This window comes from Lepeophtheirus salmonis, chromosome 14 (genome assembly GCF_016086655.4).
Source record: "Lepeophtheirus salmonis chromosome 14, UVic_Lsal_1.4, whole genome shotgun sequence".
NCBI classification, from domain to species: domain Eukaryota; kingdom Metazoa; phylum Arthropoda; class Copepoda; order Siphonostomatoida; family Caligidae; genus Lepeophtheirus; species Lepeophtheirus salmonis.
Genome location: NC_052144.2, coordinates 34,309,720 through 34,335,982, shown reverse-complemented (window position 1 = coordinate 34,335,982; position 26,263 = coordinate 34,309,720). Strand labels below are relative to the sequence as shown.

Sequence of the window (26,263 nt, the reverse complement as noted above, 5' to 3'; positions counted from 1 at the left end):
TATGTAAATTTCGTGATGTTCAAAAAACGGCATTTTTTTTTCAAATGCAATGTTACAACTATCTATGTTTATAGTAAACCCAACTTAATTAAGAGTAATTATAGCACAAATATTAGGAATACTATGGATTGACAAAAAAAATCTTCACAAATGTTGAAAAAAAAAAATTATGTTTCTCTCAACATGGTATTTTAATAACTTTAATTATTTATCTGTGGACACTCATTGTTTTTTTATTAGTATTTTTAAAGATGTTAAAAGGCAAATTAACTTTCTATTCATCCTTGTATGCTATAATTTATTTATTTGGAATAAATTCTCCCGAAAAAATAATAGTTTTTATATAAGGATGTTAAGCTACACGATGAAAACATAGATTCTCTTTTACGAGCAACGCATGGAAGACGCGCCTCTTATTTTTGAATGGAAACATCAACGATTTTCCCCTATTTTTTATCATAGACTAAATCAAACCATAAGAGAACCATCTTACACCCTTATATTTTTAGCCCAGAAACTTAAAAATATTATTTTGTTTTTTCCACATAATAATATATTAAACTTGTCAATTGAAAATGAAGTGTAGAGTAAATATATGTGATGGAATAGTGTGAAAATATAAAATGTGATTTTTTTTAATATAAAAATTTATTTAACTAAAGGTAAGATATAAAATATGATTGTAACACCTTTTTCTTTCATATAAATAAACTATAACAATTAATTATATTTACATAATTTTTCCATATGAGGAGTATTTTATAAATATAATTTAAGTGACTTTTGTAACTGAAATAATAAGATATATTTTAATCAATACAAATTTTGCCAAATATTTTTTTTCAATCAAATGGGGTTTTAAAAATCCTGCCAATGTTTCTCAAAAAACTGTCTGTATATTGTATTTATTATTTGAAAAGTAAAATTAAACGGATCACGACATAAATTTAAATATGATTTTTTTATGTTCCTTTAATTGATTAGACGGAGTTGTACTGATTAAGTATAAGTAAGCATTACAGTATTCAAATTACTCCAACTAACATAGGAATCTTGAGTGAAGTCCATTTTCATTAAGTGCATATCTTTTTCTAGGAATCACCTGTGCGCAAACTTATGCACATTGAGTTCAGGTGCAATAACTTTTTTCATTCATAAAAGCGGATAGGAAAATAAAAAAACTTATTATATAAAAAAATATATTGCTTAGTTAAAAAATATGTTAATTTAGCTCATTTATTTATGGAATCCAAGTACCGTAGCAAATATAGTAATATAATGTCTGTTGAGTACAAATTCTTGTTTATGACAAAAAGAAAAAGTAGTTGATATTTTTCTTGTAGAAAATACATAGCATCACTAAACAAGGCAGTATAAACAAAAAAAAGAAATTGTTTGTAAAATGTTGAAGAAAAATAGGAACTTCAAAGATTTTAAAACTTGTACCTACTAACTAAAATAATGATTCATGTATTTTTTATTTAGGATAATGTGCCCATATATCCACATTGATCCCTGCATGTCAAGCGAGATGCTGATTCCAAACAGCTTCTAAACTCAAAATTACGTATAACTATCTATGGCACTACTTACTTACTGCGTAATTAAAAATATGTTCATTATCTGAACAAACTAGCAACAATTTCAATTAGCTACTGTTATTATGTCTACTAGAACTACTCAGGATAATTTTTTGTTTAGAAGTCCACGTGGTATATCTTGGAATATTTTGCCATGTAAGCTAGATTTAATAGGATACTACCTGCATCTTAAAAATTAACATCCAAATAGAGCAAGACTATTAAGAAAATAACCTCTTAAAGTCATTAAAATAATTGCCTTTAATGTCTAGTGTATTTAAGAGAAGGCAAGCTTTCTTTTTAATGACAACAAATACTTGAAGCAAAAAGTTGACAAATTTGTTAAAAAAGAGGAAAGACTGCGCTATGAAGATAAATTTACAAAAGCGATCGACATATAAATATTTTGTTACGCTTTTGGAGAAATTGTCACAACTTTATTAAAATTGCTTTATGCTGTTGCTATGAAAATAAGTTATTTTTGAATTAAAAACTATACTTGTCAGGCATTCAGAAAAATACACAAGGATGAATTTATTTTTTACATGGATCCACACTTTTCAAAATCCCTCAGGATTGCTTCCATTATTAAAAAGAAAAATAGTCAATCCTATAAAGAAAAGTTTGACAAATTTGTTCTATATTAAGAAAAGAAGGAATAAAAGACAGATCTTCAAAAAGAAAAATAGGAAACTTGGAGAAAGATCAAGAGAACAATCTAACAAAAAAATAAACCTTTTAATCAAGATGAAATCAATTCAAATTATGAGAGTCCTTTATGTATTTAAGTAAGTGAAGTGAAGGCAAATTTTATGTTGTATGGGCTTTCAATTTGTTCGGCTGCAGCACATAATAGTGCATTATTAAGACATCTGAAGCTTGACACCTCCCAAAATTTACTTTCCAGTTGCAAAGGATACCATACAAAAAAAATTGTATATATCAAGTTTGATGGCCGCAAAGATCTTACCAACTGTGATATGAAAATCCTGAGTTTATGGAAGAGCATATAACAGTAACATTTTTTTAAAAAGCAGAGTCTATTGCAATTTATATTCATTAACAGCTGAATCTGGAAGTAAGACTTTTGGAACAGGAATTTAATACACCATAACAATTGGTTATTTTTCTTCTTCAATTCAATGAATTACCTTTCAAAAAGCTTTTTTCAATTTTAAAATGAAAAATTAATTGGACTGAGGACTTTTAAAGGAGTATTAGGAACCCTTGTATCAAACTTCTCTTGTAATATGGATCCAACAGAGTTGGATGCAATAAAATATGTTTTCCAATCATTAATAAGTCTTTAAAAAAAAGTTAGCAGGGATCAAATGTACTTCTTGTAAGTTTGCTTAATTATTGAAAATGGACCAGATTATGTTACCATATTATTTCTCAAAAAAAATCAGGGACGGTTCACAATGCATGGTGGATCATTACAGCATCAGCTTTCTGTTTAGGATTTTCAATAAAACAAAAGATCCATCAAAATAACTTAAGAGATTGTTTGTCATAATTTTTAATAATTATGCTTCAACATTTTTTCAAATGAAGGAATATCTTCATAATACATATGTTTCTAATTTTTTTTTCTTTAATTTAAGTCAATCAAATAAATATCCTACAAAAATGGAAAAGATATTGATGAAACAGCATTCAAAGTGAATTCATTCTTTGCACACCCCAAAATTATAATTTGAATTACTGTAGTTTATTCAGATAAAGATACCAGAAGTAATGTCGTCAGCATCATCATGAAGGATGAAAAAAAGAAAAGAAGTAGGATCAATAAGGCAATATATACGATCCAAGGATCATTTGAATTTCAATAGCTCTTTAAAGCTTGTAGGCTTATCTACAATTCCAAAAAACAATTCAAACCGAACTTCCATAAACCTATAAAATAACAAATGAAGAACTTCTGAACTGTTTAAAAAGATACAATTCTTATCAACTTGATATTCCTTGTCATTCACAAAATGTGGAAAGATGTCTCGCAATAAATACTCAAGAAGCCGGAGTAACAGCTGTTATGAAACCAAAGATTGCTAATGATTCATTTGTTAAGTACAAAATTATCTAAGAATTTTTAAAAATTCGACTTTCAACCTTAGCTCGAGATGAGTAAATCCATACTCTAGTTAATTTAATTCAATTGAATATTCATTTATTTCTATAAAAACTAACTCTTGAAATTTATTTATGATAAAACAGTTAGAATTTTATAATAGAAAATACAATTTATTCCAAAAATCAATTTATACTCAGTTTCATTATTTTTTTTACAACATAGCAAGAGAGAAAAAGAAGGAATTAACAAAATAAAAATTGCACAAGAACGTGCTTTATTACTATGTTTGCTACGGTTCATGCACGCTATAAATGAAGAACTAAATTAATGTTTTTGTTTTTTTTTAAATCAAAATTTTTGGTGAAAAAAGTTTTTCTTTTCATACCCACTTTTAAAATTATTTTTTATATCCTATTTTGATCATTTTTGGAGTAGTTTTAATACCGGACAGACTCTTTGACCGAAAAGAGCACTTTGAATTCTGGGGCACATTTTTTTTTTGCATGGTATTCTTACTGATAACTAAATTAATTTTGTGATCTGTTCGGATTTTGGTTTGGTTTAAGTTGGTTTCATAGCCCACACTCTAATATATAGGATTACGTACAAAAACGTGAACTTGAGAGGTTCCTGACCTTCTTGACCTCTGTCAGAAAGTGGCATGGGGTCTTCGTGTATGAGGAAAATCACAAGTTAACCTTCATGGCCCTTTTGATGGTCCTAGCAGCCGCAGTAAAGTAACTGGTTATGGGATTAATCAATTTGGCGGGCCCTCCCTGATCTTCTTCTCCAAAATGGACAGGAACTCTTGATCCCTCTCTAAACGGTGCCCTCCAATTCCTACACTCCTAATGATACCTTATTTACCATTTTTCGTCTTGTCCTCCTAGAAAATCAGGCTCCTGGAATATTTGACAATGTCCATAACCCTCGTACACCTTAACTTCAGTATATAGGAGACCTGAGATGTGCTGCTTTTTGCTCACTCATGATGACGAAATTATTATTATAGTTTGTTTATGCACAAAGGATAGTTGAGCCAGAATCTCAAAAAATAATCACTAAACCTTCCTATATTATTCAGGAAAATAACATTAACTTACACTCCACGTTTTGCTGCCTCACCTTGTACATGATACCCAACAGATACAAAAATCTATGAATATGATAGTTATTTTGCTCTTCAAATATTACATACCTACAGATGCATGTTTGCACATCATTTAAAATTGAGAAACTAATGAGATCTGGAGTTAAATTATCAATGATAAGCATAATAGGGTTTACAGAGTAATAACTTTACCTAAAATTATAATGATAAGAATCATTTATTACTTTAAGTTAAATACACACATCAATGCAAAATTATTAAGATAAATTAATCTTCACGGATACAAGTAGAATTATGTAACTACAAACATAATAATGGATTTATGTTGAGTACAAGTTGCAACTTGTATATGAATATTATTAAAATTGCAACTAGTAAAAACACATTCTAAAAGTTACAATTTCTTTGTTTTAGAATGTATTATTTATCAATGGAGAAAAATACAATATATATATACATAACGAACACCCAGCATAAATTGATTAAAGTCAGTTAAAACATTTAAAAATCACGCTAGGAATAATAAAATATTGGGACAAACAATTAATAGACTCAAGGTTTCGTAGATTTCTAAAAATTGTTCCGAGGAATTAAATTAGAAAAATGATTTATCTATAAATAATTGTATATATAAACAACTTATAAAATCAAACACCACATGAATTTGAATACTTTGTCCGGCAAAATGACTTCTTTCAAATTAAATTCACTTGTTATGACCTGGGCCACTTTTCTATTCCCAGGGATGCTCCCTTTTCCACCATCGTCTGGAAATTTGCCACAACTTTGGACGCTATAATCAAAGTCACATTTTGGATATCCAACAAGAAGCTTTATAGTAATTGGTGCTCCCACAATATTTTTGAGAATAACCTCCTCAGCATTCCTACACACTTTTTTTTGTCTTTTGCACTCCTTGTAGTCGTGTTTTAATGTCCGCGTCTCATTAAAGTGACTGTAGAGTCTCTGCTCATCGTGAAATACTCTCGGCGTGAAGTAGAGGGTCATTTTTACCAACTATAAATTAGGGTGTAAATATTTTTTATTTTGTAAAAATATCCAAATCACCGCATTACAATCTGTTCCTTTCTATAAAAAATACAATTAGCAATGTTTGGGCGAAATTGAATAATTTTTATAGGTTTTGAGAATTGCCGTTTTTTTTCAAAAAGTGACTATTCCTCAATGATCGAGAAAAAAATTCAGAATACATCTTTTTATGTTCTTTAATTTTTAAATATGCCTTACTTTATTCTAAGATATGTTAATGTTTTTCTAAGTAAAAATTACACATAATGTTCTTACACTTTCCATTTTTTTACTACAAATTTACTTTTATGAAGATTCTTTGAAAAATTGATAATTCATCAAAAAAGATTTAACACTCAATTATCAACAATAATATTTGTTTTGAATTGTGTGATACATATTTTATAAGTATATAACTTTTTTTAACATTTGATGATTTATATCCTAAAAATAATAGTTTCTACTCTATACATCGTTATTATACAATATACAAAATAATAGCTATCTTTTTTTCCTGAGTAATATGTCTTAAATACTAAGATACTCAAGATACAATTTTTTGGTTAAGTCCAACTACATCTTTTAATTCTTTTCAACAACTTTTCATTAGAATAGAAACTGAAGTTGTTCAGTTGTGAACAACCTACAGATGTCTATATAAACATGTTTTAAATTGTATTATTATATCTGTTGATTGTAAGATATTTTGTTAATGCACTCTTTAAAAATATGGTTTGTTTGTGGATATGAACATTAATTTCAACTAAAAACCAATTTCTAATACTTTTTTAATTGAATAATATTTATTTTATTCTTTTGGCTCCATTTTTGAAAGTTGATTTTAAAAAATAGTTTCACTACACCTTTTTTTAATAACATAGTTACACACTTGCGTAAAAATAGTAGTAACATAAAAATCCTGAAAATAAAAAGATTTTATGCTACATTAGTAGACCGAATTAATGATATATATTATTTAAGCTCACAGGTTTTGTAAGTGTTATTAGGAAGTAGTAATTTATATAATACAAGTTCATTCGACCAAAAAATATTTCATCTAAAAATATAAACTACCAATAAAGATTCAACATTATTTAAGGTTCGGTTCATGCTTTGGATATAAAGAGAAGATTGTTTTGGTTTTTTAACTTACCAAAGACGTTCTTAGAGAAACAGACTCCAAATGGCTAGTTTGGAGGAATTAGTATTCATTTTTTTATTTTTTTTATCAGTGAAGCTTCATTTTTGAAAGTTTGTTTATTGAACTCACAATTGAAGATATATTTGATTACTTAAAAGAATTTAATGAAAAGATGGAAAGATTTTTGTATTAATGCTCCAGATAATTGCGACGTTTTAGACTACAATTCCACCAAAGATGATAGTGGAGGCTCACAAGATAAATCTCTAAGGAAATCAATAACGATGTGAGGCTAATGCATTATTATGAAAGGAAAAAGGAAGTCAGAAAAACTTTTTTTTCATAAATAGTATCATGATTTAGAACTGAATGTAAAAAATTAAAGTTACAAAAAATATCCAGGATAAATGTTGTGAATGAATTAAAACTAGTTTTTTGATTTGGCAGAATGAATAATCATCTTAATAATTACAATATTAATATTTTGGCATAATAAATTGTACTGCCCAATATATTAGTGTATAATTGACGTTACACATAACGATGCATGGATTCTATATAATAGAGATAAGAACATTTCTTTTATAGAGTTTCACACTAAATAAAAAGGATATTATTTCTAATAGCATTTTGTCTTTGTCGTAGAATATTATCGAATATTCAAACCAAGCCTTAATAAAAAAGTATTTTATTATATATGTTTAGCGTCAGGACTCAAAAATAATTATATTTTAAAATCTGCTTTCACTTCTCCATATTTTTATGGTAAATTTTTAAAGTAAAAGTTGGTAACTGAACAATTTTCTACAATTTTTATATAATATATTTCCCTCCATTCTGAATGATGGTTTCAATATGGACACCTCAATTTGTGAAGTACAGGTGGTTAACCTCGAGTGAGGACGAAGGCCAGAATTCTACCTGCCAGAAGGCAGCCATGTTATGACTGGGAATGCGCTCTTCAACCATGGCAAGACATGATACCTGAAGACCTCGTAGTCTACGTCCGTGTTAACTTTACCGTTGGGTTTGACGAATTAGGAAGGCATCTAGCTGCTGTAAGACGCCATGACGCCGAGGATCATGACCAGAGCTGGATGTTGGTTTCTAAAGGTTCCCTTTTGATTTAGCCAATAAGTGATCCTTTTTCATGTTCAGAACAGTGTCTACTTGTCCACTTGTGTGTGTAGGAGATTGCACATCCTCTACGTTTTGCACGGACATTTTTGATCGTACAAAAAGAAAACAAACATCAAACTATAGATTTTTGCCAGTTCTTTCAAATGGCAACAAGTACCAAATTGTAAGACTTTTAGAACTGAGGCTAGACAGCCTCGAAAATAATTCTAATTTTTGAATCTTCCCCTGTATATTGTAATTATATTAATCCGAACAGCATACGGAAAAGTATTGGAGGTTAAAACTATCATGAAAATTAAATACTACAAGGAGAAGCTTTAAAATTGGGATATTTTTTTTAAATATTGTCTTTTAAACACAAATAACATACAAAAATGTGTAGATGAGAAGTCTATGTTTTACTTTTATCAAAAAACTTCCAAGTCAAAATCCAACAAGAAAATTGAAAAAAACTTTTTTTCACTAATTTTGCTAAAAAAAATCAATAACAGTAAATTGTATTTATTGGAATTGTAAAGAGGAACGAACACAAGGCTACAAATATTTAATGCGTACATGTAAAGAACAAAAAATTTATAGATCCTAATTTCGTAAAAAAAAACCCAAACTCCTCGATAATTGGTTCATTTTTACTCTTATTGCATTGTTCTGTGGCATTTTTTTTTTTTTTAAATTGTAACTTTTTAAATTTTAACTTACATAAACTTTAAAAGCCATTAAAATACTCATATTGCATGTATATTGAAGCCATTAAAAATATTGCTTATATACTTAAATCAAATCTTTAATAACGTAATATGTATAAATAGATTTATAATTTTCTGATTTTTTAATTGTGAAAAAATATTTAATTTTTAAGTTTATTATACGTTTTCATGTTTATATTTTTATAATTGATTAGTTTTATTTTATACTTGTAAAAATCAAACGAATATACAATACTTTTACTCATTTTATAATTTTGTTTCTTATATTTGGAACTTATTAACATAATTGTATTTGGTTTTTCGGATTTGTTACTCCTTTCTTTACTAACGATTGTTTTTCAATTGACAAATTTATTTTTATTAATACAAAATTATGTAATTTATATAATGAATAGCGTTGTTTTTGAAACTTTAAGTTAATTATCATGTTTTATAGGAGTATTTTTTTAAATAAATTTATCATGATCTATTAATAGAGAATGATCGAACCAAATTATAGTTAACCAAAGTCTGGTATCTTGTTTTAGATAACCTCTAGTCACAGGAACAGTATACTGCTTTGAAATGAAATAATTCATTCCTTCACTATCAGCATAAACAAGACGCTGACGTAAGTCCTTAAGAGTTTTTTCTTCTTGAACATGCCCACCATAAATGAAGTATGACCTGAATACTTTTTCTCTATCTGTACTCTTTTAGAAAGATGCTAATTTTTATGATTGTTTAACATTTGGTTAACAAAGAATGTATTCATTTATTTTTTTAGTTATAAAATATCTTTAAGACAAAGATGAACGAGTTTGGAATATTTTTGTTGAATTGTTGTCAAGGATATAAATATTTTGAACATAGCAATTTTTAGTTATCCTTGAATAAAATAACCATAGAATTGATTACTGTTGTTAATTTGTTGGTCACATATAACTCATAAACAGACTTGATAAAAATACGTTTATTTCATCACAAAAATTAACAAGTGTATGAATAATATTGTAGAAAAGTGTATACATAACTTTCTGTTTAAATCCAATACTAATTGGCTTATAAATAATATACTTGATATCCATGTTCTTAGAAAATAAGACAAAGCTAAGTTTAGCTCCAGTTATGTTACAATAATAAAATTAAAGTAAGCCTCAACCTCTTTTTATAATAAAATATGTTTTTGGATCATATACTCAATGATATATTTGTTAACAATTTATTTATTCGGCGTACCAATGTTCTAGATGTTTAAAAAATTGTATCTTCTTTTAGCTCAACTTGTGCTTACTATCCTTAGCATTTGGTCAAGAACATAAAGAAATCATTTTTTATTTATTAATTAAAATTTTTAAATTTGAGAAGGAAAGGTAATTTTTTCAGTAAATAGATAATTTACAAATATTTACCTGATGGTCCATTGAAATCTAAGCTCATACAAATTCAATAATTAATTAAGGTTGAGTGATTGAAATTAATTCATATTTCGATATATTAATACATAAGCAATTAGTTACAAAAATAAACAACTTGAGCTCTATAGATTACGTACAATTCAAGAAAATAATGCTTAAACGTGATTGACAAATTTCCATTTACACAGTCCAAGCAGTTTTGAGCCGCAAGGTCAATCATATACGGAGTCAGCAAGTCCAAAACGTTGGGGTAGAAACAGGAATCTGTTAAAAAGGGCATACCGGATCCACAGGAGTTAAAAATAGCCCGAGACAATCCCCTCTAGTCCATGAGGGCCCATACAAGAGATCTCGGGGTTTCACATCAGACTATCCAGATAACTATCTAAAAAGTGGTCGGAAAGAGCCTAGTAAGGGTGGAGAGATCACTTTTGACACTAGCAATAAAAGAAATACATCTTCTCCATTTTAAGACTATTTTAAATTAGTCTTTTGAGTTGTGTTTATCTTTTTTTTTGAAACTTTTGGCCCCCCTTATAGCCCTGATACCAATACCTTGACTACACATTTTGCGTACATGTCGAGGGAAGGCCTGGAGTGTCTATCATTAAAACACCAGGGCCCCAAGGCCCCCAAAGCCACTGTCAGCCGACACTGGTACGCCATACCAGAGAACTACCATTGCAACAGGTGCTAGGCCTTCCGTTTCCACCGGGAAGCCATCATTGTTGTTAAGGGAGGCTAAACTAATGATTAAGAGAGCTCAAATACACAGCCTTTTATTGTATTAATTTTGAAGAAATTATTTTGTTGATTGATAAATTATATCTTGTGGAAGTTTAAAATTAAAAGCTTTCAGATTTTAATGGACCACACAGTATACATCTAACTAAAGGTCGAAAAAGTGATTGAGTATATTTATTTTATACTAAGAAAGCCATGGGGTGACTGATAATGCATATTTATTTACAAAATATATAGATGTACCTCTGATTTGAATTTAAATCCTTCCTTTTTTTGTAGCTACTTGCACCTACCTTAATAATACGTCATGGCAAAGAACCTGCTTTTCTCATAAAAACTACTGAGTGCAACAGGGAATTTTCCGCGATCAAGTAGCAAAGTAAAAACCTTTCTAACTTACTATTAAAAAAGAAAAATAATTAGAAATATTATTAAAAAATTTTTATCAATCAATCTTGGCAAGAATTATTCAAAATTGTCACCTCCAACCTCTATCACAGCCTCCACAGGAGGTCGGAATTTGGTGTAAATAGGCATAATATAATCAGCGGACATGTTGGCCGATTGATTCTTGAGCTTCTGCAAATTTCTGTGTGATTTCTTCCCAACTTATTTCTGTAAGACGATCAACACACTAAAGTCGAAAGGATTGAGATCAGGACTGGAAGACGGTCACAAGGTCTTGTCGGAGAAGTTAGCAAAGTGTTTCATTCAGAATTTATGTGTCTTCAAGGGCGTATGGCTGGGGGCACCGTATTGGTTCCACACATAGTTGTTCTCAGTATAGTTGGCTTTCCGCCAGGGCAAGATTTTCGACCTCAGGACCTTTCAGTAGGCCTCAACCCTAGTTTTCCCATTTGCTTGGAGAAAAAGGCATCCATTTTCATCCCATCAGAGGCAATGACTCCCAAGCACATTGTTTAGGCCGGATGTTTTGTCCTGAAGGTGCCTTGGACTTCCTCATCCGATGTTGCTAAAAAATGCTGTTTCTGTGGTTCATTTTTTTTTTTTGGATCAAAATCCGCTTCGAGCAGATCCAAAAACCTTTGCTGTTTATATTCCTTTTCACATCTTTTATAAGATTTTGATCAAATCATAACCATGTGTAAGATAAACAATACATATATCGGAACATTGCTTGAGATGTCCCCTGAAACCTTAATTAGGGCAAAAAAATCATTTTAATGACGCAGAAAATTTCACTATCGCGCTGTGTATTGTAATTGTATAGGTTACCATGCCATTTTTTAATTTCTTATTTTTACATTCCAATTTTAAACTCAAATTATAAAGATACATCAACAAATATGATTAATAAATAGCTTATTTACAGAGATGATTTTTCAAACAACTTTCAAAAACAAATAGAAACATAATATAAAGTAAAACATTTCACTTTTTATATTTAATGCATCAATTAAAGGAATGATCAAAGTTTGAGTTTTGTGTTTAGACTAATGAGTAGGATATTTATTGTACCTATAAAAGTATTATATTTAAAAAATATATACATATATGAACATTGGTTGAACATACCCATGTTTAAAAACTATTTACAAACAACTATGAAGCCAAATTTGATTAAAGACACATAAGATTTGCTTTAATAATGGATATTATTCTATAAGATAACTTTTGTAACCTTCATTTATTTAAAATGTGGACATCATAATTAAAATATAACTTTTATTAAAAGTTATTCAATATTTCTTTACAACATGAATTTATTTAGAATCAAAATGCTAATGAGATTCAATATCAAACCCAATGCCCCCAAAAGAAGTATATGGCAATTAAATTAACCTAAAAACTACTAATTAGATATACATGTATTTTGTTATACGGCTTTCTCGTTATAACTCTCCATATACTCTATAAATGAACATAATATATTATAATTTGTCAAGCATGAATTACCCTAATTAGCAATTGTTGTTCACGCTGTGTCAGACTATTTATCATTCCATTTTTTTTATTGGTCCGATAGCAATGTTCAATATAGATTACTATTAAATACATTAATTCCCTTACAAACTATTTATAAATTAGAGTCGAGCATAGGATAAATAACTTTTTACTGAAGTCGCAGATTGCTTCATTAACAGAATATCGAAGGCATAGAGTTATTACACCAAATGAACTTATTTACCAAAAAATAAATATGGAGAATGCATCAAACCACTTTAATAATAATAATAATATTTTTTATTTTATTTGCCTAATAACAAAGACTTTTGTTATTCAAACTGATCTTTTTCCACTTTCAAACTGGTGAAAAACATTTCATAGATTTTTTCATCCTATAAAAACTGTTTAGTAGAGTATCCATTATATATTTATTTTTTATATTATAATGAAATTTTACATTATTTTTGGCTTTCATACCATTAACTAGATTTTTTTTGTCCTTCCATACCATCAATATTTATTTCCTTTAAAAAGGGAAAAAATACGACTGCTTAAATCAACTTTAAAGTTTTGCAAGATTAAAAATTTGTTTTGATTGTCATTTTAATAAAATATTATTAAAATAATAGATTATTAAATAATTAATAATTTTAATTAATTAATAATTTCATTTCGAAATAAGAAGGCAAAAACAACTTTTCCTTCATATTGTTTAATTTTTTTCCATGTGAATAACTAAATTTGTATCTATAAATGATATAAAAACAATAATAAATATTAATTTGAAATTTCATTCAGTAATAACAGAAGACGAACTCATTTTTTATAATATATCGTAATAATCTGATCCTTCATTATAAATTTATATATCATGATTATAATGATCAATTTGCTTAAAATAAATTGTTGAACGATCAAATTTCCTATGATCATTTAATGTAAATGAAAGTTAAATTACCACCATATAGAAAATCTTATAGATTACTTGGGAATTTTACACATTGTCCGGGGATTTATGTATCTATCAAATATCTGTACTGATGTTGAGCGATTGGTTGATATTTTTGAAATGGAGGTGACATTAAAATAGGATGGAACAACTAATCAATCATTGCAGAATATTTTTTGACTATAATAATATAATTTTTTTTAAATTCAATCTCTCGATTTAGTAGATTATATTTTATAATACCCTATCATTTTAGATAAATTTGGACAAAATTTTGAGAAAAAACAGTATAATTATGTGATCTATGGTGCACTAAATGTGAAATTGTACATTGTTTTGTCGATTAAATTTTGAGATAAACATATCAAATGAAATTTTGAATGGTTATGTAGTCCCTAAAATATGAAATTTCCATTTTTCATGAAAACAAAAAATACTGTAACTATATAAGATAACACTTTTAAATGTTCACCTTTCTGTTTTTAAAGAAAAAACTGACAATAGTTAATTTTAATCAAAATATGACAACATATTGTACGTAATGTAAATATATAAGGGTGTACTGTAAAGACAAAATTTGGGAATTAAGTATTCCCGTATATTATTTATTTAGGATTTTATTACTCTAAACAAGAAAATAACCATCAATTGTCTCAAAAAATGGTGATTCATGTACACTTTTTGATTTGAAAATCTGTAAAATGTCGAAAAAAAAATGAAATATTGATAAAAATTCTTTAGAAAAAATTATTCATTCATAGTTAATTCGTGAAAGGTAATCGAAAAAAATGAATTAAATATTTATTGTCAATGAAAAATATCAAACTTATGTATTATAAAAATAAAAATATGCTTAAATTAAAACAAATCAACCCTAGAAATTAAAAAAAAATAAAAGGTCGTATTTTTAAGAGTTCAATATACATTTTTTGTTGTCCAAAAATATAAATTTTTGGGCATTAATGAACAACGAAAGTATATTTGATAATAATATATACTACACTTGGCATCAAAAAATGAGATTTGAGCAATACAAAAATGAAGACAACATCAAAATAAATCCACGTAATACGCGGTACCAAAGAGAATATTTATTTATTGGCAGCATGTTTGGAACTAAAATATTTATACCATGAGGCATGTTAGAGAAACATTGCTAAAATATTTTTTCATAAATTACACTTAGTAAAATAAAAATCTTGTAATTGGATTTAAATCGATAATTTAAAAATATAACATCAAAATTTCCTTCTTTTTTTTCCCCGACATTTTACAGATTTTCAAATCAAAATACATCCATGAATGATCATTTTTGGGATGTTTAATAAATAATTTTATTGTTAAAAGGAAAAATAAAAATATCCAGCAATACTAAATTCTCAACTTTTTTCATTACTGTGCAGTCTAATATACCTATATTAAAAATTAATCCATAGAAGATGAAATTTCGAACAAGAGGGAAAAATTTATTTTGATTCATTAATTTCTATTCATCCTCTATGTATGAATTATTAATGTTGTCAAGAATGGGGTAATGGACTTGAAAAGCCCTATTCTTAATTGAATCCCAATAATATTAAAGGAGATTGAGATCTAGGGATGAGGACTGGCAAATCTTTTGGAGCTAATAATAATTAAAGTTGTTGATATTTTGATTTCTGACTTTATTTTGAAGTGGGGGTTCGGGACTATATCATTCAAGTTTTTCTTTTCAGAGATTTTGAACACTTTTTTCAACCCATAAACTCCAGGAATTTTCTTTCCAATCTCCATTAACTGCTCTCCAAAGTTTCTTATTGTTATGTCACATACGATTTGCTTTTTCAAAATGAAGAAAGGACCATTGAATAAATCAATGATTATTTGCCGATTGCGGTCATACTAATTCATTTCGATGGAGAAGAGAGGTGATGTTTCCTCTATGGAATGTTTTAAATTTTGCTATCAAATCAAATAAATTTCAACTATGCGTGATCATAACAGAGTGTTTAAAAGCACTTGTATACCTGTGCTTACAGCAATTTTTTTTTTCGATTCAAACTCCACTGTATTTTGTAATAGTAGAAAAAAATTAAAAAATACATTTTTACAGTTACAAAATATATTAATAGGTAAATTGTTTTATTCCCAATTTCTCAAGAAATAGCTTTGGTTCCTAAAAAAAATGCATAAGCTATGTATATCTTTGAAAATATACCACATTTAATTATATGTAGTGTTAGGAATTAATCAAGATCGAACTAATTTACAAAACATCCTACTTTTTCGAAGAAATTCATTTAAAATAATCTGTTAGGAATATAGGTATTAATACCGATCATTAATTTAAATATAAATATATAGGTTGAGCTATAGGATTAACCATATCTTTATTTTAATACATATTGAAAGAACTAATTATGTTTTGGTAATGCTTATTTTTTCATCTTCTATCATATTGAAAGTAGATTTTACCAGATCTCCCTCTATACATATAAAGTCAACTACCCATAACGTTCCTCGATTATTGAAATTTTACGTTTTAGATATTGATCTATTTTTATATATTAGTAATATTTTACATGTAAATAGTAAATTCATTTTTTTGCAAATAGATGATCAGTTCTTAAGTTATTACAAATTATTTGTTTTTAAAATTTTGTTTCACTGTCCGTTATGGATTCTTCATTTTTGACGTAGTTAATGAACTTAGGTTCAACGTTAACCTAAATTTTATTTCTTGATACAGAGTTGATATAGACACATAATTACACTAATTAATTATAACAATATTAGATTTGGGCATCCGCGAGATATAATTAAGTGACGTTGGATATAAAAAATGATACCCATTTATTTTTAAATATTTGTATCTGTAAAGATGTTAAGCCATGCAAATGATGAGGGACCCTGGACTTCCTTCAAAATGTTTTCTTGTCCAAAAGGGGCAGAATTCTCTTTAATTACTATTTGTGCTAGACTGTGTTATCTTTACCGACATGCATTGACTCTCCTAATAAGTAAGTTGATTTATTCTTCTTAGAAGGCGAGAATTGAGTCACTTGATTGTATCCTGAAATATCTTGAACTGTTAAATATTCCAATTAGTTGGCAATATATACAAAACTAATAATTGTATTTTACACAATTTTTCACCAACAGTCTTGTCAAAAACTTCAGAATAGTAACCAGAAGAAGTTGATTGAGGTGTTTGGACAAATTATTCATCTTGTTCCAATTTGAAATCATCACCTTCAGAATTGGATTACAATGTAGGGACGAGATTACTGTCTTACTTTTTCAATAGATAATTTTTTCTTCGATATCCTTGCACAATAACAAATTGAATCAGAATTACTTGTTCAGCAAAATGTATTTTTATATTTAAATAAGGAAGGTATACAATTTATTTTTTTTAAAGTGGTCCATTCATTATTTAAAGTGATGATATCTGACCTAGGTAGTTTTTACTATATCAACGAAACGATGACCTAATTTTTTTTAATAATATGAAATAAGAGAATTCAAGAAATTTTGAACAAATATCATTAAAAAGGGATATATTTCATTGAAACCAAATGGGTATCAAAAATGATACAGTCTGGTATTTATGAACTTTTGTAAAAAAATGAACCATTGAGTTTGATATGGGATAAGCTGAAACAAATTTATCAAACCTTGATGAAAAATTGCAAAAATTGCGAATAGTTCCAAAAAGATACATTTTTGCTACAAAAAAAAGTCGTATTTATTCTGAAAGATATTTTAAAAACATATTAATGCTCTTTTCAGCATTAAAATCTAATTTCAAGAGATTTAAAGCAATTTTATTAAAATTGGGGTTCAGAAAATCCCAGCTAACAAACGAATGGTTAACCCAAATTCTAAGTAAGATGGAATTATTGCGTTTTAGCACTAAATGTAAAACGACAGTTATAGAACAAACATATATTTACTTCTCTAAGAGTGATCTAGATTCAAACACAAGCACACTTATTTCTGGAGAATAATTTCTAATCTTCATTTTTTGTCAACACTTTGGTCAACTCCAAGTTGTAAACGTTGTCATTTTACAATATAATGATCCTTTCCATATGGTTACAATATTTTTTCATTAATTCAATTTTTATAAAACTATTCTTTCGCATACTAATGCATAATCTTAGTATAGGCATGATACATTAAATAAAAAATTTAACCAAATTTTAGTTTTATTGTTCAGGATTATTGTATGAAAATTAGTAGATTATGTTGTTCAATTTGTATTTGGCTTATGGCCTTGTGATTATGTAAATTATGTGAAGTATCATTTAGTCAATCCCAAACAAAAATATTAATAAAACTCTAAAAATGAAAAGTTTGAGCTAGACAGCAAAAAAAAAAAAAGTTAATGTTTATTGCATTAGATGGATACACCTGAATATGTAGAACAAATAAAATTATACTTAAAATCAAAGATATACTTAGTTTTAATGCAATTATTTAATAATACATTTTTTATTTGTCCATTATTACATTTTCTTTATATTTGATTATCCTTTTAAAACAATTTTGTCCATATCTCACAATGACATAAGCAGTTGTGAGTACAAAACATTTATTTATTTTTTCTAACGTAAAATGGCGTAATAATAGAATTAAAGAAAGGAAGAGTGAGGTTTAATCAAGGTGGCTAAATAATATATAGCAGCAAGGGAATTTTCTCAGATTAACACTTGCGTTCTTCAGTTTGAGCTTTTTATTAATGGTATTTACTCTCATTCTTGTTCTGGTTTCGACAAAGGATATGATGATTTCTTTTTGCCAGTTAAGATATAATTCAATTAGATGATTATGCAGCCTTTCAAATACGTTTTTGTCAATTGCGTCTTCATAGTTTTGAAAGGTTGTTTCGGGATACCTTTGCGTCTGAATCAAAGGCTCTTCTTGGGACTCAGTAATCCAACTACACATTTTCGTGGGTATTTCATTATCAGTCTCTGTTTCCGACTCAATACTGGTTTCCAGGAGGTTACTTGCTTCCAATAGTTGTTTTACAAGATTTTTCCTTTCGCAACTTTCCTTACGAATGTCTGTTGAAGATTTGGGTTAATCTAAAATGGGAAAGGAAAGGGAATGTGGAGTGAGGGGACAACATCACTTTTGAATTTCTTCCTAGTCTTTAAGTCAAGAAACTCACCCTCGAGATTCCCCTCAAAATCATTGGATGTAAAATACCTATCACAAATCTTGGCATTCTTAATATTAATTGGGTCTTTTCTCCTGCTGACTGAGATCCAATTACGCTGGAGCATCAAATCTTTCTGAGGAAATGCAAAATACTGGGCATCCCGTGGATTGAGAAAGCAGACCATAGCACAAACATGCTTTGAACCACGAGGTGATGGCATTTTTGCTAAACAGATACAAATTAGTGCACTTCACTTCTATGAAATTATCTTAAATGCCGCAATAGTGACGTCACTAGGTCAGCTGAGTCAGCTAACAACAACCAGACTTCTATAGAAGACCATTGTTGTCTCACCATTATATTTACATAGTCACCTTGGGTTTAATGAATATGCTATTTTTTTTTCTTTTTTTACAATTTAAGTTTTTATCCGTAAATGAAGGGTAATAGTATACCTTGTTTACAGAAGAGTTCCATAATGACTGATATGCCTTTGCAATCTTAGCAGAGGACTTCAAATTTTGGGATACAGCTGCGATCAGAGTAGCTCTGAATTCTTTGATTATGATGAGCTCAAATATAGCCAACTACTGAATGATCATGTTAAAAGCTTTTTTGAGGCCAAATATATGGTTCTTGTTTTTGAGTGGTTTGACTTTCAACATTTTTCAACAAGATCATATTCAGGTCCCATATCTCGATTAAATTATTAAAACAAGGCAAAAACTCTTTACATTGTTAATATAGAAATTAAGACTACATTTTTAGTTATTTTACATAATTTAAAATCAATATATAATTTTTTTAGCGAAATGAAAATTTAACAGAATCTTAAACCAGCAAAGATATTTGTCGAAAAAATAATCCTTGATAAGTAGTCCATTTTTCCATGTATTGAAAAAATTATTTATTATTATACTCCAGCAATTGAAAATACAATAATATAATGTTAATTTCCCCGACATTTTTCCTAACATATAAAAAGTTAAAAACTTAGGTTTTCCTACAAACGTAGAATCTGCAACCTAAAGATTAAATCCAAGGAAAATAAAATTTGGAATATGTAATTTTCTTACCAAATCCCAAACTGTCGAATTTTGAAAAAATTGAAAAACAAACCGGCCAAGCCTATACCTCCTTGAAATATAAAAATAGCATCATCATCAAAACTTGACGTGTGAAATGGTTGAAAGTTAAAAAGATAGACAAGTTACTTAAATGAAGAAATTGAATGACTTTTCCAAAACCCAATTTAAAATGATTGACATGGAGTCATATATTACATGTATAGGTGTAAGAATAATGTAAAAAATAGAATATTAGATGTTAATGCCACTTATGAATACATACATACTCGTTAGACGGGTTCTTAATTTTGTTAAAATTTGAAAATGTAGGGTGGGACATAATTCAAAATATTTTTTCAAAAAAAAAAGGAATATGATGGAACGACGAAGTTCAATCATATAATACTATTAGCAAAGGGTTGCCCGGTGTTGCTCGGGCTAAAGAGGGAGCGGGAAATTACATGGACAAAGGTCAATGTGATTTTTTTATAATTTATATTCCCCTATTGGGCGGAGATCATAATAATTTTGTACCTTTATATTATATGAAATATGTTATAATAAATTTATATAAAAAAGTTGTATTTTAAACTTCAAAGAAGTTACCAACATAAAAAAATGGAAAAATTGCCTAGATGAGAAATCTATCTATATTTATTTTTAAATTGCAAAATCAAAATTTGTAAAAAAAAATAGTCAACAGAAGCTTAAACCTGCCAAGATATTTGACGAAAAAATAATCCTCAATAAGTAATTGCAAATATTGAAAGAATTATTTATTATTATGTTCCAGAAATTGAAAATACAATATAATAATGTTAATTTCTTAATTTTATGCCTAAAATGCATGGTTTTGTGACATTTCTTCCCAATAATAGAGAATTGATGAAAAAAGGGGAAAAAATAAAAAATTATTTTGATAAATGTCAGTTGTTACAGTTAAAGATCAATATTTAGCTGTCAAATTTAAATGAAAACGAATTCCCAGACACATTCCCCAAACTTTATTTTATATACAAATCCAGTATTCAATTGGAAATACATTTTTTTGCATTTGAAAAAAAAAAAAAATGCAATTATTCCCACTTTATTTTTTGCCAATAACTTTTTTAATTTTGTATAATTTTAGAAAACGTCCTTATTCTTTAAGTTTTTTTTTTTTTTTTTGTCTACAGCCACTTTTTGACTTATAACTTAATTCTGTATCTAATCCCCTTGTGCTCCAACAACAATTGTTGTTTTTTGGATAAAGATCTTTAAAAAATAATCAATATTTGTATTGATACACATTTGTAACCCATCTATTTTTATATGACTGAAAACAGACAAGATTTACAATCCCCTTGAATTTAATTACTTTGCGCCTTTCTAACAATATAAGTTAATAATATATTATTTAAATTATAATTATAAACTTTACTTTTGATATCATAGAAATAGCAAAAAAGATAAACTTCTAAATAATTTGTAAAATAAAAAATATCCTAATTCAGTAAGAAGTTTTGTGAACAATAGCTTTAATTTCTTTCCTCTTTTGCTCCTTCATAATTTATTAACGTCCTCCATGGAAGATTTATGATTAGTGTTGTCTCGGTCTTTATTGAGGACCTTGCTCCAAACTGGGTCCATCCAATCTAATCCCACTTTGATTTCCTTAAAGAAGGTAAAATCGATCCCTCGGGGCGTCATCCAGTATGTTTTTCTTTTTATCAATTATTCTCTTATACAATAGAATATATATATCCATGAGCCAGTCCTAAGAGTAGATTGGAATGGATAGAATAAAAAAGGATTGACACAACATGAGTTAGAATGGAGTAATTATATTTTTGAGTCTTTGCTTAATGTATTAAAATTGATTGACTACTTGATTCGAGAAATTACAAATAATACATATGCAAAACTTGTGCGTCGTATTAAAAAATACATAAGCTTTTGTTTAATAAATATTTTTGAATTTTAGGCTCAGAATTATATTTTTAAATACATGCATGATTAAATTCACATTTGGACATCATTTGATCCCGTGCAACAATAAAAACTTCCTTGAGAGCCTGAAAAAGGAATCATATATTAAATAAAAAATTACTTTTCCTTATAATACACATAATTGAATCTATGATTTGATATATAATATTATACAGTAGGCACGGCACGTATTAGCACATAATAGAGTAATATTATTTGACCATAAAGTAATATTAAGTCAATGACATTATTTTTACCAAATAGGTAAAATAATATTACAAAAGTACGTCATTTATGAAAAAGACTAGGTTTAAAAATAAAAAGGGGTCGGCTTTAAATAAAAGATAAAATGTATTTGTTTGTGCAGAGAAAAACATTTTAGTGTTTCTAATATTGAGTAGTAAGTTTGGTTAAATAATATAAGTATATTCATCTTCAACTAAGTGTAGGTTAAATAAATTAGCTATAGTTTAAAATTATGAATTTTTTGGCTGGATTCATATTTCTAAAAGTTTATGCAACTAAGAAACTCTTTTTAAATATAAAATTAAGCAAATTTCAAAGAAGTTTTGGTTATTTTAGTGCAAACAATTTACCTCTTTCAAATTTTGACACATGACGTATTTTTTATGTAAAGTTCTACACTTTTTATTAGATTATGGGGTTGAGTTTTACTTTTAGTCATTACGATTGAAACATTACTTTCTTGTTATAAAATGAGCTTTTGAAAGGTAGTTTATTGACATCTACCAGATATTTTCAAAAAATTGTGCTTAAAACTAATGACTATTGGATATTCCAGCCTTCAAATAATAAACAAAAAACTACTAACCATAAAAAACCATTGCATTTCACATCTATTCCTCAATTTTACTCAGGAACATTTAGCTTAAATAGAATAAGATCAAAGCCCAAAATCAGTTAGTACCTAGTTAAGAAATTCTTGATAACTATAAAATAACTATTCAATAATTTTAAGAGTTGTTTACAAGTTAACAATGAGTGTGGTTCCGGACAATGATAAGAGGAAAATCATACAAGAAATTTCTATGTATATTTTTAGAGTTTGTTATTTATTAGTAACATTATTTTCTCATTTTCTTTACCCTATAAAAACTCCAAAACAAGCTTTATATGGCATTTAGATAGATGATCAAATCTTTGCTGTAGCCTATGGGAAACAGGGTTACTTTCAATTAGAACTTGAGGAAAATAGTTGAGTCTCACGTGTTTTATACCAGCATGGGAAGATATTTAATCTCAAGGGAACTAAATTTGTTACTAGACGTTTATGATCCTGTGGGTAATAAAGCTTTTAAGACGTTGGAAAATGTTGAGAAACTAAGGAAGAATGTAATAGTTTCAGATACAAATATGAAATGTCATTTTAAAGATACGAAGGAAACGATGCAAGGTGTAAAGAAGCCAAAATAACTCTAAATAAATCGAAATTCTAATATTAAAAAAAAAACTTGATTATTTATAGAAATTGAGTAGCAATCCAAGAGTATCCTACTTCAAAAAATATTACAGAATTGAGAAAGTTTGTTTGGTATGAGTAATCAACTAAGATTATTTGTGATAAAGTTTGAGATGAATATTATGGCTCTACAAGGTATGTTACTGAAACATGTACAATTGAAATGGAATCCAATCATGAAAAAACCATTTACGGGTATAAAATAATTACTACAATCTCTTGCACTTGTTTGACCTACAGAAAGAAACTAAACATCTAACAGATGCGTCGAGGAATTATGGATAAGGATTTGGCTTACATCAAAAACATGGTGAAGATTGAAGCCTCATCAAAGCTGACTCAAGATATATCAATAAAATAGATATGTGATGGTCAAATTAAAGCTTCTTAGAGTCTTATGGGCAATAAAAAAACACAAACATTACTATCTTGGCAAAACATTATTTTTAAAAGTCGACCACTAAACCCTCCTAAGCATTTTTAATTCTCAAATATATGATATAATAGAAAATCCTAGAATTATATAAGAAAACTTCTCCATTTAGAGTCAAGACTTTGTAGAAAAACGGATTCACTCACTTTGCACTTGATTGTGTAAGATACCTACGGGGGAGGATTTAATTGAAGAAGAGGAGGTGATAACAGCAGTAAGGGCAATGATGAACGTTATCAGGTTCAAAGCAGAGCCTTTTTTTAGAGCTGACAATAATGGAAAAATTCCAGCTGAAATAAATTCAACCACAAAATTAGATCTACGGATCCTATACTACCAAAGAATTTACAAGCATCGTGGAAGGAGAGAAAGGATATGCATACGCAGCAGGAATGAATATAATGATGGTAAACACCAAGAATCTCAAGGAGATAAAAAAAAATTCAAAAGTCCAAATAAAATAGAGGGTTTCGATTCTTTGGTATCTAAATGGGACTTCAATTCTGAGAGTTAATACAAAAACTTATAAGCAAAGGTTAAGTAATGAATAAATTCTGCTTTGAACCATGAAATTGATCAATCCTTGTAAATCGATTAATTTGAATAGCTTGGGCTGAAGGGGTGAGTGTTTGACAGAATTTGCCATACTATTATTGTCCCAAAAAAGAGCCATGTGATGTACCATAAGGTGGAACTTCCATGACCCTTTGTATTGGTAATAAAAAAGATATAAGTATTTGATTAAGGTTCTTGTATGTTTTTTCTGGCTCAAATTAGTTACTTTTGTTGAAAATTGTTCTTTTATAATAAAAAGAAAGTCAAGTGAACTTTTTGGAAAAATATTTTTTACATAATTACGCATAATATTTCATTGAAGTTTTTATGCTATCCCTCAAAACGCTGAACGTGTTTTATGTATCAGAGGGACCTTTCTAAAGTTTTTCTTTATATAAGAGCATAATTTTTGCATTAATGAAAAATAAATGAAAATGTTATTGCTTTAATATAAAATTTAAACTCATTGGTGAAGAAATACTAATATTTTTATCCTAATTTATAAAAGTTTTTTGCTCCATTCTATAAATGGACCAATCGATTTTAAATTATTCTTTTCCCACAATTCGTTTTAAATCTGTTGTTTAAATTGTATTTTATATTGATTGATTTTATATAAAAATATCTCTTTTTTTTTAATTCTGGAAGGAAAATATATCTCAATTTAACAAATCAAAATGCAATAATATAAAAATAAGAGGTGTGTAGAATGTTTTATTATTTTTTTTTTATATATGAAGATTATTATTGTACTGAGACAAATCCAGCAGATAATAGTTTAGAAATTTGCTTGGATTTGCAATGTAGGAGTACAGGAACAATTGCATCAAGTAATTTTTTGATATCATAAAACAATTTCAAAATTATTTTTATTTTTTAATTCTAATACAAAAAGGATCTACAGTCAATCTCTTTATAGATTATCTAATTATAAAATTAATAAGACAGCAAATGATTGTAGAACTTTCATGAATAAAAAAATAATGAAAATTAAAAGCAAGAAACCATCAAACGATGAAATAAACTTGACAAATTCTTGACTTTGGACCAAATTTCATTTTTAAATTCAACAGAAGTTTAAGTCGTTTACTGTTTGGACTTAGAAAATATTTTACCTCTTTAAAAATTCTGAGCATTCCGTGATTTTATTCTGATAGCTCTTTGTTGAAAATGATCCTACTTTTAGAAAATTCTCCTGGAGTAAGGGAGAGTCAATTCAGGGACAGTGGAATCAAGAAACTTCTTATAGTCTTTGTTTCTGACGGTCAAATTTGAGAAACCATACATTAAAAAAATAATTGAACGGAATTAAACATCTAAAGATAAACTATAAACGCGGACTTGATTATAAAATAGCTAATACTTTAGCAGATACTGTCTTACTTTTTCAATAGATAATTTTTTCTTCGATATCCTTGCACAATAACAAATTGAATCAGAATTACTTGTTCAGCAAAATGTATTTTTATATTTAAATAAGGAAGGTACACAATTTATTTTTAAAGTGGTCCATTCATGTCTGACCTTGCTTGAGCCTTTTTATACGCAATCTAAGGACAAAAACATTATTTAAAGTGATTGGATATCAAATATGATACCAACTAGGTAGTTTTTACTATATCAACGAAACGATGACTAATTTTAATCTAATTTTTTGTGTGTAATAATATGAAATAAGAGAATTCAAGAAATTTTGAACAAATATCATTAAAAAGTATATCACAATATTTCATTGAAATCCAAAGGGGTATCAAAAATGATACCCTAGTCGTTTTGGCATTTATGAACTTTTGTAACTAAAAATGTATACGTTAACTTTGAAAGGATTGAGTTT

The 26,263-nt window shown here is 27.9% G+C and overlaps 1 protein-coding gene across 2 annotated transcripts in view; it reads left to right on the top strand.

The window, feature by feature from the left end:
- Window positions 1–455: 455 nt before the first annotated feature.
- Window positions 456–26,263, top strand: part of LOC121129821 (sodium channel protein Nach) — a 162,919-nt gene continuing 137,111 nt past the window's right edge. The window contains exon 1 of one of the 2 annotated variants that reach the window (XM_040725541.2): window positions 456–662. The gene's annotated coding sequence lies outside the window, so the exon portion shown is untranslated. The remainder of the gene's footprint in view (window positions 663–26,263) is intronic. The other variant, XM_071893449.1, reaches the window with a different exon arrangement.